Raw genomic sequence first — 14,759 nt, 5'->3', positions numbered from 1 at the left:
AGCATGGGATACCCCGTTTGTACAATTTTTCGCTGAACTTTGACCTTCTATTGCACCATCAGTACCAACAGAATCTGCAGGATTCTTCCACTTCCCTTTCTGTGTGTCCTTAGTACTAACACCATCCCCTATCATTCTGTGTTCCTTCCTCTTTCTCTATGCCATGTTAAGTCAAGCCGACAAGAAAAAGGAATAACAATTTAGTTCTTCAGAACAATTGATGCGTGATACAGACGAACTGAACTTTGATGTTAGACAACCACATGATAGGAGGATGTAATATGTACGAAAAACAGGACGACATGAGATAATCAGAACTATGATGTGTAAACTAAGTAGAGGACATTTCACTAAAATTAGAAGCAATGCAATGGAAGGTAGACACCATATGAAAGATGCTACAAATATCGCTCTGCCAAGTTAACAGTGTGGTCGGCCGTCGCAGTGGCGCGGCGAATGTCGGCGAAGAGACCGAACGTCGGCCCGGAGCGGATGCACAGGGCCGCCCCGGCGGACTCATCGGTGGAGGAAGAAAGGTCGGAGTCGCGACGGGACAGCGCGTCGGCCACGATGTTAAGACGGCCCGGCCGATACTCGACGGAGAAGTCGAAGCCGAAGAGCTTGCTGATCCACTGGTGCTGCGGCACGGTCGACAACCGTTGGTCCAGCAAGAACTTCAGGCTGTAGTGGTCCGTGCGAATGTGGAAGGACCGTCCCCACAAGTACGGCCGCCAATGACGAACGGCCTGTACAAGGCCAATGAGCACCCGCTCGTATGCCGCCAGCTTAAGATGGCGTGGAGCGAAAGGCCGACTGAAGAAAGCGAGGGGCCCATCGCCCTGATGAAGCACGGCGCCGAACCCGGCGCCCGAGGCGTCACAGTCCACCACGAACGGGCGGTCGAAGTCGGGCATCTGGAGGATGGGGCCCGTCGTGAGGGCCCCCTTGAGGGCCTCGAACGCCGTCGTCGCCTCGTCGTCCTAGGCAAAAGCGTCGCGGCGAAGCAACCGCGTGAGGGGCGCAGCGATGAGCCCGAACTCCCGGATAAATTTCCGGTAGTAGCCGGCGAGGCCGAGGAACCCGCGGAGAGCCCGCGGCGAGTGAGGCGTCGGCCATGCAGAGACGGCCGCCACCTTGTCGGCGTCCATAGCCACCCCGTCGGCCGAGATGACATGGCCGAGGTAGGCGACGGTAGGTGTCCCGAACGAGCACTTCGAGCGCTTAAGGTGGAGGTGGTGCGCCCGAAGCTCGTTGAAGACGATGGCGATGTGCTGGAGGTGCTCGGCCCAGGTGGCGCTGTAGATAAGAATGTCATCAAAGAAAACAAGCACAAACCGCCGTAAGTAGGGTCGAAGGACGTCGTTCATCAGGGCCTGGAAAGTCGCCGGGGCGTTGGCGAGGCCGAAGGGCATCACCAAGAACTCGAAGTGGCCATGGTGGGTGCGAACCGCCGTCTTGGCGATGTCGTCTGGATGCATGCGCACCTGATGATAGCCCGACCGGAGATCGAGCTTGGTGAAGAAGCGCGCCCCATGCAGCTCATCCAAGAGCTCGTCGACCACCGGTATAGGGAACTTGTCCTTGAGCGTGAGCGCGTTAAGGGCGCGTTAGTCGATGCAGAAACGCCACGTGCCGTCCGACTTACGGACGAGAAGCACCGGCGCGGAGAAGGGCGACGTGGAGATCCGGATGATGCCTGCCGCGAGCATAAGGGCACACTGTCGCTCCAACTCATCCTTCTGCAGCTGAGGGTAGCGGTAGGGCCGAACCGCCACGGGGGTGGAGCCCGGTACGAGGTGAATATGATGGTCGTACACCCGGGCGGGTGGAAGACCCCGTGGCTCGTCGAAGAGGTCGTTGTGCTGCTGCAGAAGGGGATCTAGAAGGGGGTGCTCGGCCTCCTGGGACGCGGCGGCTAGCTGGAGGTGTGGCACGGCTGGCACGGCGCCCCCAAGGCCGTCCCACCGGATGCGGCGGCCCAGCCGCCAGAACGTCATTGAGAGTGCGTCGAAGTCCCACAGGATGGGCCCGAGGGTCCGGAGAAAATCCACCCCGAGGATGAAGTCGAAGCAGCCGAGGTCGATGCCTGCACATGTAATGGAGAAGTGCTCGCCACCGATGGAGATGGGAACGTCGCGGGCGAGCCCATGGCACCGGAGGCGATCGCCGTTTGCCACCGTGATCCGCAGGCGCTCCCCGCCCGTGGTCGGCAGTGCTAGCCGACGCATGGTCGCCGCGGGCAGGAAGTTATGGGTGGAGCCAGTATCCAGCAGGGCCACCAGCCGCTCGCCATGGACCGTCACCGGTAACAACATGGTCCGCTCGCCACGGATGCCGGTGAGAGCGTGGAGGGAGACGAAGCACGCCATCGTCGTGGAATCCGCGGGCGTGCCGCGGCCGCCGCGGGTGGTGGCTCGTCGGTCGAGTCATCCGCCTCGTGTAGTCGACCGTCTCCAAGTAAAATAGGCGGGGGCAGACATGGGTCGGCGTGTAGGGCTCATCATAGTTGAAGCAGAGGCCCTGACGGCGACGCTCCTGCTGCTTGGCCGGTGACAACCGACGGAAGGTCCGGGTGGTGGCCGGAGGTGCGGTCGTCGTGGCTGGAGGAAGCCGGCCCGGTGATTGTGGAGTCGGCACTGGTCGACTGGGATGGCGGCCGCCCCGGCCGGCCGGTTGCTGCAGCGCCTGAGCCCGCTGTTCGAAGGGCCGGGCATAGTACATGGCCGTCTCGAGGTCGGGGGGATCCCGGAGCTCGACGTCCACGCGAATATGGTCCGGTAATCCGCCCACAAATAACTCGGCGCGCTGAGTCGCGGAGACGCCCGGCGCATGGCATGCCAGGGCCTGGAAACGATCGGCGTAGTCCTGCACCGTGGAAGTGAAAGGCAAGTGGCCGAGGGCCGCCAGTCGGCTCCCGCGGATAGGAGGCCCGAACCGGAGGAGACAAAGCTCCCGGAAGCGCTCCCATGGTGGCATGCCGCCCTCGTCCTGCTCGAGGGCGTAGTACCAAGTCTGCGCCGCGCCTCGGAGATGATAGGACGCGAGCCAGGTATGATCCGAAGCGAGCGTCCGCTGCCCTCGAAAGAACTGCTCGCACTGGTTGAGCCAGTTAAGGGGGTCCTCCGTGCCGTCGTAAGTTGCAAAGTCCAGTTTGGCGAAGCGAGGGGGTGTCGGGCCACCGTGCCCGGGAGCTGCAGTCAACGGTAGTGCGTGTGCCGGGTCGGGGATCTCTGGGGCGTAGTTCGCCGAGCTGGAGGGACGGTCAAATCGGAGGGAGGGCATCGGGTGTTCCGGCGCCGTAGTATACACCGGGTCCAGAGACGAGCCGGCCGCCCACGCGGGAATCGGCGATGGCGAGGGCGGAAATTGCACCTGGTGAAGGGGCCGGCCAGTAGGTCGGGACGCGGGTGGTGGTGCTGTCGATGGCGGCGGCGCCTGGTGGTGCTGCTGCACCGTCGCCTGCGTCGTGGGGGCCGGCGGTGGCGCTGGGAGGAACTGCTGAGGCGGGCCCCCAGCGATGCGGTGGCGGTCGGCCACGCTGGCCAAGGCGTTCCCGCGGCCGGGTAGTGCGGCAGCAGGAGCGGCGGCGGAGGCGCCCCTCCGTAGGGCGCCTGGAAGGCCGGGGCGGGCCACTGTAGCGGTGGCGGCCCATAGGCGGTGGTGGCGGCGCTCGGCGGCGGGGGCTGGTTCCCAGCGAGGTAGAGGGTGATGCCCCGGACGGCTTGGACGAGCTCTCGCAGGGTGCCCGACACCTCTTCGGGCGTCAGGAGCGGGGGCGGATCCGCCATGGTGGTGGTTTTCACTGGCGCGGTGGTGGTGATGGTCCCGGACGTGATCGCCGTCATCGGCGAGGAGGTGGCCAGCGGCAGCGGTGGTGGGGCGGAGGTGGATGGCAGCGGCGGCGGTGATGGAGGAAGCGACATGATCGCCCTGGTGTCTCTGGATACCAAATTGGTAGGACTAGGGTTCCTACCGGGACTCCGGCGTAGATTGTATGGACAAGGGGGAGGAGGACGAGGGCTGGAGCGGGCGCGCCGGCGATGAGGCGCCGTCGCGGCTAGGGTTAGGTGCGGCGGCTAGGGTTCCGGCTCCTTGAGGAGCCGGGCAACAGAAGATTATAATATCTTTATTGCTTGCCTCAAACGGTGTCTTACAACTAGTATTTATAACTTTAGCCTAAGATAACTTGCCTAATATAACTTGCCTAAGATAACTTGTGGGTCAAGCCCCTAATACTAATGCCCGGTGGGCCTCTTTCTGGTATAGACCAAACCGGTCATAACACAGTGTCTCGTCATAACTGGCGTTTAAACAAATGTGAAGCAGTACAAGAAATAAATCATATGCAAGATGCAAACAACATCACACTACCAAGTTAAAGGTCTCTCGTCATTAGTGCCATTGCATATTCACAACTTAGAGCATGGTTAATAATATAGCTAGCTGCTGGCTATATAGACATACCATGTCATCAAGAGTTAGCACTATTAATTACTCACACAATAGAGTTGGCTATAAGATTGGCTATAAGTTCACAACTTCTTTTCATTTTCTCTCTATCTCTTTCTTCTCATTAAATGTCTTTGCCTAGAAGCACACATAGAGGCGGGCTATTGCATGAGAGCCCACTCCTCCACTTTTTCCCTGTCTCTCTCCTCCACATAGGCAAAAATGCCATGTAAGCGGGCTTATAGCCCACTATTGTACTTGCTCTTATGATGTGTAAACTAAGCATAAGGCATTTCAATAAATTAGAAGCAATGAAAGCTAGACACCATATGAAAGATGCAACTAATATCACTCTACCAAGTTAAAACTGTCTTGTCATCAGTGCCATTTCAACAAATTAGAAGTAGTACAAGCTAGAAAAGAATGCGAGATGTAACCTATATCACACTCCCAAGTCAAACGTGTCTTATGATAAGTGATTGTTGTAGGTTACACAACAGTAGTACTTTGATGTAAGAAGATGGTGTGATAGACAGATATTGTATGTTCTAGAAACAGGAACACGTGTCTTATTCACAAGTATAATGTGTAAAGTAAGCAGATGGAATTCAACAAAATTAGAAGCAATACAAGCTAGACATCATACATAACATGCAACCACATATAACAGTGCCAAGTTAGAGGGAGCACCTGTGGTGGTGCACTAGGGGAGATGTGCTCATCATCAACACAGCTACGTTGAGTGTCTATGCATGTGTTGTCTTGCAAATCTTCTTCGGGGGGGTGGCGGAGTAGAATCTGTAGAGGCCCTCCGTTTGGAAGGAGCACCTTTATCCGCTGCCTTGCTAATTTCCTTCCGCTTTATTGATTTTTAATTGTCAAGTAAAACCGACAAGAAAAAGCAATAAAATTCACTCTTCAGAATTCATTCGTGCATGATACTGACAATCACGACTTTGATGTAAGGCAAACACATGATACCATGATGGAATATGTATGAAAAACAGGACGGCATGGCATATTCACAACTGTTTGTGTAAACTAAGCAGAAGCCATTTCGACAAATTAGAAGCAATGCAAGCTAGACACCACATGAAAGATGCAACCAATATGACTCTGCCAAGTTAAAAGCGTCCCATCATAAATGGCGTTTCAACAAATTAGAAGCAGCGCATGCTATAAATCATATGAAAGATGCAACTAATATCACACTGCATATACTGAAGGTGTCTCATCATATTGATTGACGTGGGATACAAAAAGAACAATAGTTTTATGTAAGTACATGCTTAATAGACATATGTACTATGTACTAAAAACAGGAAGCCATGTCACATTAACAGGTATAATGTATAAACTAAGCATAATAGCACATGCAATTTAACCAGATTGGAAGAATTACAATCTAGACACCATATGCAACATGCAACCACATATCACGCTACCAAGTTAGAGCAAGCACCTGCGATGCTGGTGTAGGGGAAATGTGGTCATCAACTACAGAGCTATGTTCACTATCTTCATCTAGGCTTTCTGTTTCTTAAGAATCATGTGGGGAGGCTGACGCTGCATTCTTTAAAAGAGCATATTTTGTCACAGTAACCCGCTGGGGTGACTGTCTCATCATAAGTGATTGATGAGGGATACACAAGAACATTAGTTTGATGTAAGAACATGGTTAATAGACAGATGTACTAGTATCTACCAAAAACAGGAAGGCCTGTCATGTTCAAAGGTATAATGTGTAAGCTAAGCAGATGCAATTTAACCAAATTGGAAGCAATACAAGCTAGACATTCGGCTGGAGTAGTGAGCATGATCATCGAGGACCTGAGAGCCTGGTGAGAGGCGGGCTGCTTCGCCACCATCATGCTTTTTATTTGGCTTCCAGGTGATGACTGTCTGTGCTGGGCTTGTCACTGGCTCGGCCAGTGCCCTAACTAGCTATTTGTCTTCTGGTGCTCCTGGATGGTGGTTCATGTAAAAAATATCTTTCCTTATCTTAATAAAGACTGACTTCGGCCTTTCGAATACAAGCTAGACACCATATGCAACATGCAACCACATATGACACCGTGAAGTTAAAGCAAGCACCTCGGATGGTGGTTCATGGCGAGCGAGATCATCAACTCCAGAGCTACGTTTATCGTCTCCATCTGTTGAACATCCAACTTTTAAAGCTTGGAAACGTGTCTTGCCTGCCCGCGAAGCAAGCAGGAGCGACTTCTCTCTTTTCTTTTGTGCTTCTGTCAAGGCAGAGTCTGAAATACCCTTGCATAAAAACACAATAGTGAGAGTATGGGTGACGTGTGTGCAGAACTAGTGCACTCTAAAAGTAGCAGATAGCAGGTGACTGAAAAATAAATGACAGGCTACAACGTTGCATGACAAACAAAATTAGATTCTACTCCGTATGGTTTTGTAATATATGAGCATAGGGATGGCTGGGAAATGCAGGTACTCCTCCAGCACACCACCACATGTGGTCCTATCAAAATAACAGTCGACTAAAAATAAATAGGTCAATCGATTTTTTTATGAATCGTCCGATCTATAAGGAACGGGCAGATGGCCTTCGTCTACCTCCTGCCAGTCACTGTTGACGGTCTTTCTCGAACCGCCAGTGACCACCGGCCCAGACCCCTACCTCTGTCGCCCCGTCCTCCCCTCGACCTCACACCAGCGTCGTGCTTGGCAGCGCCCCCCAGCCATCCCTTTAATCCCGGCCGACCTCCAGATTGGGCGCCAGCAGCTCCTAGGCCCCACACACCCCTAAGATAAACACCGAGGCGCTGCTTCCCCGGCGTAATAGGCGGACTAGTGCCTGTTACGCCAGGGAATGCGAGTTGCTAGGAACATCTAGTATCAGGAAGAAGCGGTCAACTAGTGTCTTCTGTGGGATGAATACCGTGCAAGCAGACACGTAAGATTTGCACGAATAAGGGAAGAGGAGTACCATTTCCGGTTGCCAGTGTTGTGTCCTTCGGATGTCCCACCGATTTTCTTGTTTTTTCCAGCAGAACCGATATTTTGGAGGAGAGTGGAGCCTTGGACGAACCCATGGCCAAATTGTTGACTGTGTTGTGGTGGTCGCCTGTCGGCGGAGGGGAAGCAGATCCAAGGCAGCGAAGGACGGCGTAGCGGGAACAACTCCGGTGCGGTGGACGGTGGCAAAGTTGGAGCGGCAGCGGTGAGGCGCAGGACGACATGGTTGAACTAGCTCGGGTACGGACAGCTCGGCCTCGGATTCAACTACTAGCCGTGGAGGGCGTTGCGGTTGCGGTTGCGGTGGACGATGACGTCGGGATATCGGCTCTGGCGTGATGGAGGAGGGCGGCAGTTGATGGGTGGGATGGGGTGGCGGACGGAGGACGCCGGGGTTTTGCGGCTGGTGGAGAGGTAGTTTTGGCGCCCACGGAGTATGAATGGGGAATCAGACGGGGGGACGGGGGGCGGGGTGAGCTAAGGGAGAACCATGTTTCGGTCTGGGACGCGCTTGTTTTTGTTTTTTGTTTTGAACAGATGGGATGCGCTTGTTTAAAATTTGGGGAAAGTACAAACTTTTCCCCCTCTCAAATTTCGGACCTACTGCGGGTCGGGGGTAGGATGGTAATCCCAGGTGTCCCAAATAGTGGACGGGAGCGATTTTGGCCGCGTGCATGTGTGCTTAAGCGGCCATTGTGTATGGATGTTTTTCGGAGGCGGTTGCGTGGCGTCTAGATGAAGCTACAAACCTACCACGGTTTAGACCTTTGGACGTCGGGCCGGTAGGTTTCACGGGTCGGACTTAGAAAAGTAATTTCCTTCTACCAAACATTGATCTCACGCGGTTTCGGGCGAGTAGAGGCTCTTTTGGCGCTTCGTTCAAAATTTTGAAACAGAAGCATTCACGTTTAGAGTACTCTTGAACTTTGAGGATGGACCTAAATAGACAACATTAAATTTGACCTTGTATGTTTGAAAACCTCATTAAATTATGCGCTTCTTTTTGAAATTTTGACACTTGAAAATCCTATAACTACGATTATTTTGGAATGGAGGAGGTAAATTTGAATCTATTTTGTACACGACTATATATGCTATTATGTACAAAATCAGAGCAAAGATTGGTGCCCCCATAATTTAGGTATGATTTACAAATGCCATGATATCGAATTCAAATAATTGAATGGACTTCATGTTGAATTCAAATTTTTTAAACCACCTTAAGTTGAATTCAAATGTATGCTAGTTCATAGCTAGCTATTTATAATGTTCATTGTGTAACTTTTGTATGTATAATGTGCTTTACACACACAACATGAACTATACTCATGTTTATATTCGATTGCTAAAGCGATGCATTGTCTGGAGTTCAAAATACTAACTATGTGGATCAATTATGTCGAATAATAACATAGACATGCTCAAATTCGATAGAATATAGATGTCTGATGGATCAATGACCGTTCCTTACGCGAATTGCAAATATCATGATCCCATCCTAATATTTGGATACAATTTATATTTTTAGTCGATGTGTACATTAGTCTTTTATGTGTAGTTTCACTCTCCATTGGTGGTCTCTCACACATGCTCACACACTCTCTCCCGAGGTGTCTTTCTCGCAGACATGCTCTCGATATAACCCTCCCTCCCTCTCGTAACCATTTACAATTGTTTTCACTAACATTTATCACAAGCACTCTTCCTCTCACAAGCATACACACGCACAATCCCCACCGACCCTTTCTATATACATAGACATGCCTACGTGTCTCCCGCACTCACATTATCTTTAGGCCTGTCTCTCACGCATTGTCTCCACCTCTCTTCCTAATTGGCGAGTATGATTCTAGCAGAGCATTCTGTAGGATGCCCCTTAAAGTTAGGTTGGATGAATAGTAATATCAGAGATAAGGGCTTACCTTAGTCCGAGGACCTAGGGTTACAAATCCTAGCCGGCTTTGTTAGTGGACACAGAGTCCTTCATGACTCTGCTATCTTTGTATTGTACGACTAGTCCTCCATGGGTCTCCCTAAATGCGTCACGAGCCGACCAATGTGGCACAGGACGGAACCAAACCAAGGGCCTCACCTCGGCCCACCGGACCTCACGCGGTGACACACCCTCTTCCCCCAGGTCTTGTTATCTTCTCACACCCACACATACCAACACAGACACCACACAAAAAAATAATATCCTCGTGCCTCTATCCCCTCCCCCCTTGCATATACACACTCAAGGGCATCTCTCGCCATGACATCATATTCGTCTCCCTCTCTCTAGACGTCTCTCATTTCTCGTGCTATCTATCCCACGTCCCGCCCCCCTGACGGCCCCTCTATCCATGCCTCTCTCGAATACGTAATACACACACATACCTCTCTAGGCCCTGCCAAATACATCAACTACACATTCACACATGTTACATTACGTACTCCATTGATCTAAAAAGCCCTCTCTTCACGTTTATTTCACATACAACATTCCTTTTGAATAAAACCACACAAAGTGTGGCCAAAAAATTATTTTAGAATTTCTACATATATACAACATTACAAAGTTATATGGAGGAGTATGAACGTTAATTTGCATTGCATGGTGCCCACAATGATATTTATTCCGCACTGTAAATTTTTATATTTTTATACTATATATAAAGTTATTCATAATAAAGAGAAACGAAGAGCATCTCTCTCTCCATCGCATACACCCCCTCTATGCCCCTTTCACGTACGCACACAAACTATCTCTGGGTCCTCTAAAAGTATGCCCCCAGCACATTCACGCATGTTTCATCTTTCTCTCGCGATATATACAGTGAAGATCATTGTATTTGAAGCGAAAGCACGATACGTACATTGGACTTCAGAATCCACTCATTACGGTCACCATTTATGTTTTGTGGTTATTATACAGTCACGGGCTCACCGTACTATCGGCGTTCTGGGAACGGGGGTCCCCAGACTTGCCTGTCTGCGGCCCACGGCGTGGCTAAGCCAGCAGGGCGTATGGCCCATCTTCATCAACAAGGCATCCAAGACCCTTGCGAGGAGCCAAGCCTCGCGAGGGGGACGACGCAAGACCTCCTCAGGAGCGGCCTAGTCAGGCAGGCTCACGAGGAGCGGAGATATCAAGGCGGGGCAAACCTCACGAGGCTCTCGTGACATGAGCCATGACGATCGACACCAGGCGGGCGCCAGCGTGCGCAGTGTCCTTGTTTCCTCTTTGGTGCTAAGGAGGCCAGCACAGGCGCGGAGTACCGAGGCATCAGGCAAAGGTTGCTATATCGGTGCAACGAGACCAAGACCAGGAGGACGGCAAGACGGAGGTCATCGTGGAGCCCAAGACGGCGTCACCACCACAGCCTTTTGCAGGCGAAGACCACCTTTGTCTGGATAGCTTGTACTAGCTGTCTCCCTTCAAATTTGCCCGCTGTTGTTGGCTCCCTTCCCGCTCAATATTTGGGAAGAGGACCAGGGCCTATATAAGTGGAACTAGCCACCACCGTAGGGGGATCGGGCAGTTCACCCAGCTCTCACCTGCTAGGTCACCAAGCACAACAACACCTCAACCTCAGGAGGCTGTTCTTCCCTCTATACTGTTCATCATCAGCCCAAGAGGCAATCCACCACCACCACACTGGAGTAGGGTATTACACCACAATGGTGGCCCGAACCAGTATAAACCCCGTGTCTCTTTGTGTTGTGAGTTCGTCGAGTTCGTCCGCGAGATCTTAGCGAGCTAGGGCGTAGACCGGTAGGAGGGAAAGACTTCGCGCGCACCCCAGTGTTCGAACCTTAAGGGTTTGCCGGAACCCCACATCCGACATTTGGCGCGCCAGGTAGGGGTGTGCCGGAGCTCCTCTCCGCCAACCTGCGCCCCGCGCCGCCGGACTTTGCCCCCATGGTAGGTGCCCCGCCATCCACCTCTGCGGCCGACACCAACAGCGGGGCGTCTGGGTACCGAACCCTAGCCCCCGCCCTACGGCGAGTGCGGTAGCTGACCAAGTTCAAGCTAGAGATGCCACCGCGTTACGACGGCGCGACAGACCCGACGCCGTTCCTGCTGGCGTACGAGGAGGCTGTCCTCGAAGCCGGAGGCGACGACAAGATCATGGCCAACTGGTTCCCCATGGTCCTCGCCGGCGAGCCCCGCGCCTGGCTGCTCAACCTCCCGGGATCCACGGTGGCCTCCTGGGAGGAACTCCGCCACCTCTTCACCGCTCGCTACGTGGTGCCGGCGCACCACGCAGTCGCGGCCCTGCTGGGCGGCTCTCAAGCACCACCTTCAGACTGCCACGTCAAGCCGTTCCTCCGTCAGATCGGGGCCACATCCAAGCACCCGAGGGCTCTGCCGGGTTGGGCCGCGCCAGAGGCCAACCTCACCTTCGGGTCAGAAGACCACCCCGACTCCACCGCCGGCTCCAGAATGCTCCCGATGCTCTGCACGCCCACCATCTGCAACGTGGCTGTTACGAAGACCCTCATCGACGGCGGTGCTGGCCTCAACTTGCTCTCCGTAGAAGCCTTTAGCCTTCTTCATGTACCGCTTGAGCGGCTCGGCCTCAGCAAGCCCTTCTCGGGAGTGGGTGGTGGAGCTGCTCACTCTCTGGGGCAGATCCGCCTCCCTGTCACCTTCGCCACACGCGACAACTACCGCACCGAGCTGGTGGACTTCGACATCACCCGCATCGGTCTCCCGTACAACGCCATCCTCGGGTACCCGGCTCTCGCTCAGTTCATGGCGGCGACTCACCCGGCCTACAACCTCATGAAGATGCCAGGAAGCAAGGGCGTCCTCACCATCAAGGGGGACACTAAGGAGGCCGTGATGGCGCTCAGGCTCGCCTTCAAGACCGCGGCAGCAGCACAGCCCGCCGGTGCCGGTACCCCCGAGGCCAAGGAGGCCGCGCCTACCAAGAAGAAGCAACTGTTCACCCAAGACAAGGCGGAAACCAAGCAGGTGCCGGTCAAGGAGGACAGGTCTTCAGGAGCCACCTTTACCATAGGAGCCGGCCTCGACCCGGGACAAGAAGAAGCCTTGGTGAGGTTCTTGCGCGCGAACAAGGAGATGTTCACGTGGGAGCCTAATCAGCTGGTAGGGGTCCCGAGGGAGGTGATCCAGCATCATCTAAGGGTGTGCCCCAATATACGCCCTGTGAAGCAGCGAGCAAGATGGCAGTCCACTCTCAAAGAGATGCAGAAGCTAGCAGGGCGGGTGACCGCGTTAGGGTGTTTCATCTCCAAACTGGGAGAGCACGCCTTGCCCTTCTTCAAGCTCATGAAGAAGAAGGGCCCGTTCGAATGGACCTCGGAGGCCGACCAGGCCTTCCAAGACCTCAAGAAATACCTCACCAGCCCCCGGTGGTGGTGGCACCACGGCCTCTCGAGCCTCTGGTACTCTACCTTGCCGCCACCCCGTACTCCACCAGCGCGGCGCTGGTGGCGGTTCGGGAGGAGCACCAAGCCAAGGGCGCGCTGCGCCGAGCCGGAGCTGAAGTGGCGCAGGGTCAGGAAGGCGCAGCAAAGGCATCAGCGGTGGAAGACCAAGCTCAGCAGGGCAACATCACAGAAGCTCCTGAGGACAGTCAGGTCTCAGGAACCCCTCCACCTCAGGATATGCCCCGGTCTCCGCAGGACCCGAGCCTCGACAGTGTGCCAGCCCTCGTCGAGCACCCGGTGTACTTCGTCAGCACCGTACTGCGGGACGCGAGGGCACGCTACCCCATGCCCCAGAAACTCCTGCTCGCACTCCTGGTGGCCTCACGCAAGCTGTGACACTACTTCCAGGGCCACCCCATCAAGGTTGTCTCAGCCTACCCATTGGAGAGGGTACTCAGGAGCCCTAACTCAGCCAGAAGGGTCGCTGAGTGGAACATCGAGTTGCAAGCATTCCAGTTGGAGTTCAGCACTACCAGGGTCATCAAGGGGGCCGCGCTCGCTGAGTTTGTGGCAGAATGGACAGATGCCCCGACACTTGAGGAAGGAGAAGACCGGTCCACCTCCCCAGGAAGCGAGGCTCCAAACGGCTGGGTCATGTATTTCGATGGCGCCTTCGCGCACCAGGGCGCGGGGGCTGGAGCAGTGCTCATCTCGCCCACTCAGGACAAGCTCTACTACACCGTGCAGCTCAGCTTTCAGCACGGCGAGAAGGTCTCCAACAATATCGCAGAATACGAAGGCCTCATAGCTGGCCTGAAGGCTGCGGCGGCTCTAGGGGTGAAGTGCCTCACCGTCAGAGGCGACTCGCAACTCCTCGTCAACTTCTCCAACAAGGTGTACGAGCCGAAGGACGAGCATATGGAGGCCTACCTCGCGGAGGTGCGCAAGATGGAGAAGCAGTTCTCGGGCCTGGAGCTGCAGCACGTGCCCCGGGGCACCAACAAGGAAGCCGACGACATCGCCAGGAGAGCGTCCAAGCGGCAGCCGCAGGAGCCCGGTGTCTTTGAGGAGCGGCTCTTCAAGCCATCAGCTACACCACCTCTTTCAAGCATGACTCAGCCTCGGGAGGAGCTCCCACAGCCTCTGGCCACGGGAGCCCCAGCCTGTGGCCCGACCTCAGGAGCACGGCTGCTCTTGGCGCTCGAGCCCCAGGAGGAATGTTGGACCAAGGAATTCAAGGAGTACCTGACGCACGGGACGCAGCCGGACAAGGAAGAGGACGCAGAGCGCGTGGCCCGGCAAGCCACGGCATACTGTATCCAAGACGGCGAGTTATACAGGAAACGACCGAACGATGTCACGTTGCGCTGCATCTCCAGCGATCAAGGAAGGGAGTTGCTGATTGACATACACGGCGGGGACTGCGGAAACCACTCGTCGTCACGAACCCTCATCGGCAAGGTGTTCCGCAGTGGATTCTACTGGCCTACAACACTCAACGACGCAGCCGAGCTGGTGAAGTCCTGCGAAGCTTGCCAATTCCACGCCAAGCAAATCCATCAGCCTGCTCAGGGCCTCCAAACCATCCCGCTCACATGGCCGTTCGCGGTCTGGGGGCTGGACATCCTAGGCCCGTTCCCTCGGGTGCTAGGGGGCTACCGCTATCTCTACGTCGCCATCGACAAGTTCACCAAGTGGGCGGAAGTGGAAGCCATCCGTACCATCCCAGCCGGCTCTGCTGTCAAGTTCATCAAGGGCCTCGTGAGCCACTTCGGGGTCCCCAACCGCATCATCACAGATAACGACTCGCAGTTTACTAGTAACCTTTTCAAAACCTACTGTGCTAACCTTGGAACGCAGATCTGCTACGCTTCGGTAGCACACCCTAGGAGCAATGGCCAGGCCGAACGCGCCAAAGCGGAGGTCCTAAGGGGCCTCAAGAC

At 54.5% G+C, this 14,759-nt stretch overlaps 1 pseudogene; it reads right to left on the bottom strand.

Annotated features, from left to right (window-relative positions):
- LOC141027057 (uncharacterized) overlaps positions 1 to 2,369 on the bottom strand; it is a 55,542-nt pseudogene extending 53,173 nt beyond the window's left edge.
- Between the last annotated feature and the right edge of the window lie 12,390 nt (positions 2,370 to 14,759).

Source organism: Aegilops tauschii, chromosome 7 (assembly GCF_002575655.3).
Source record: "Aegilops tauschii subsp. strangulata cultivar AL8/78 chromosome 7, Aet v6.0, whole genome shotgun sequence".
NCBI classification, from domain to species: domain Eukaryota; kingdom Viridiplantae; phylum Streptophyta; class Magnoliopsida; order Poales; family Poaceae; genus Aegilops; species Aegilops tauschii.
The sequence above is the reverse complement of the archived record's forward strand: the minus strand, read 5'-3'. Positions and strand labels throughout refer to the sequence as shown.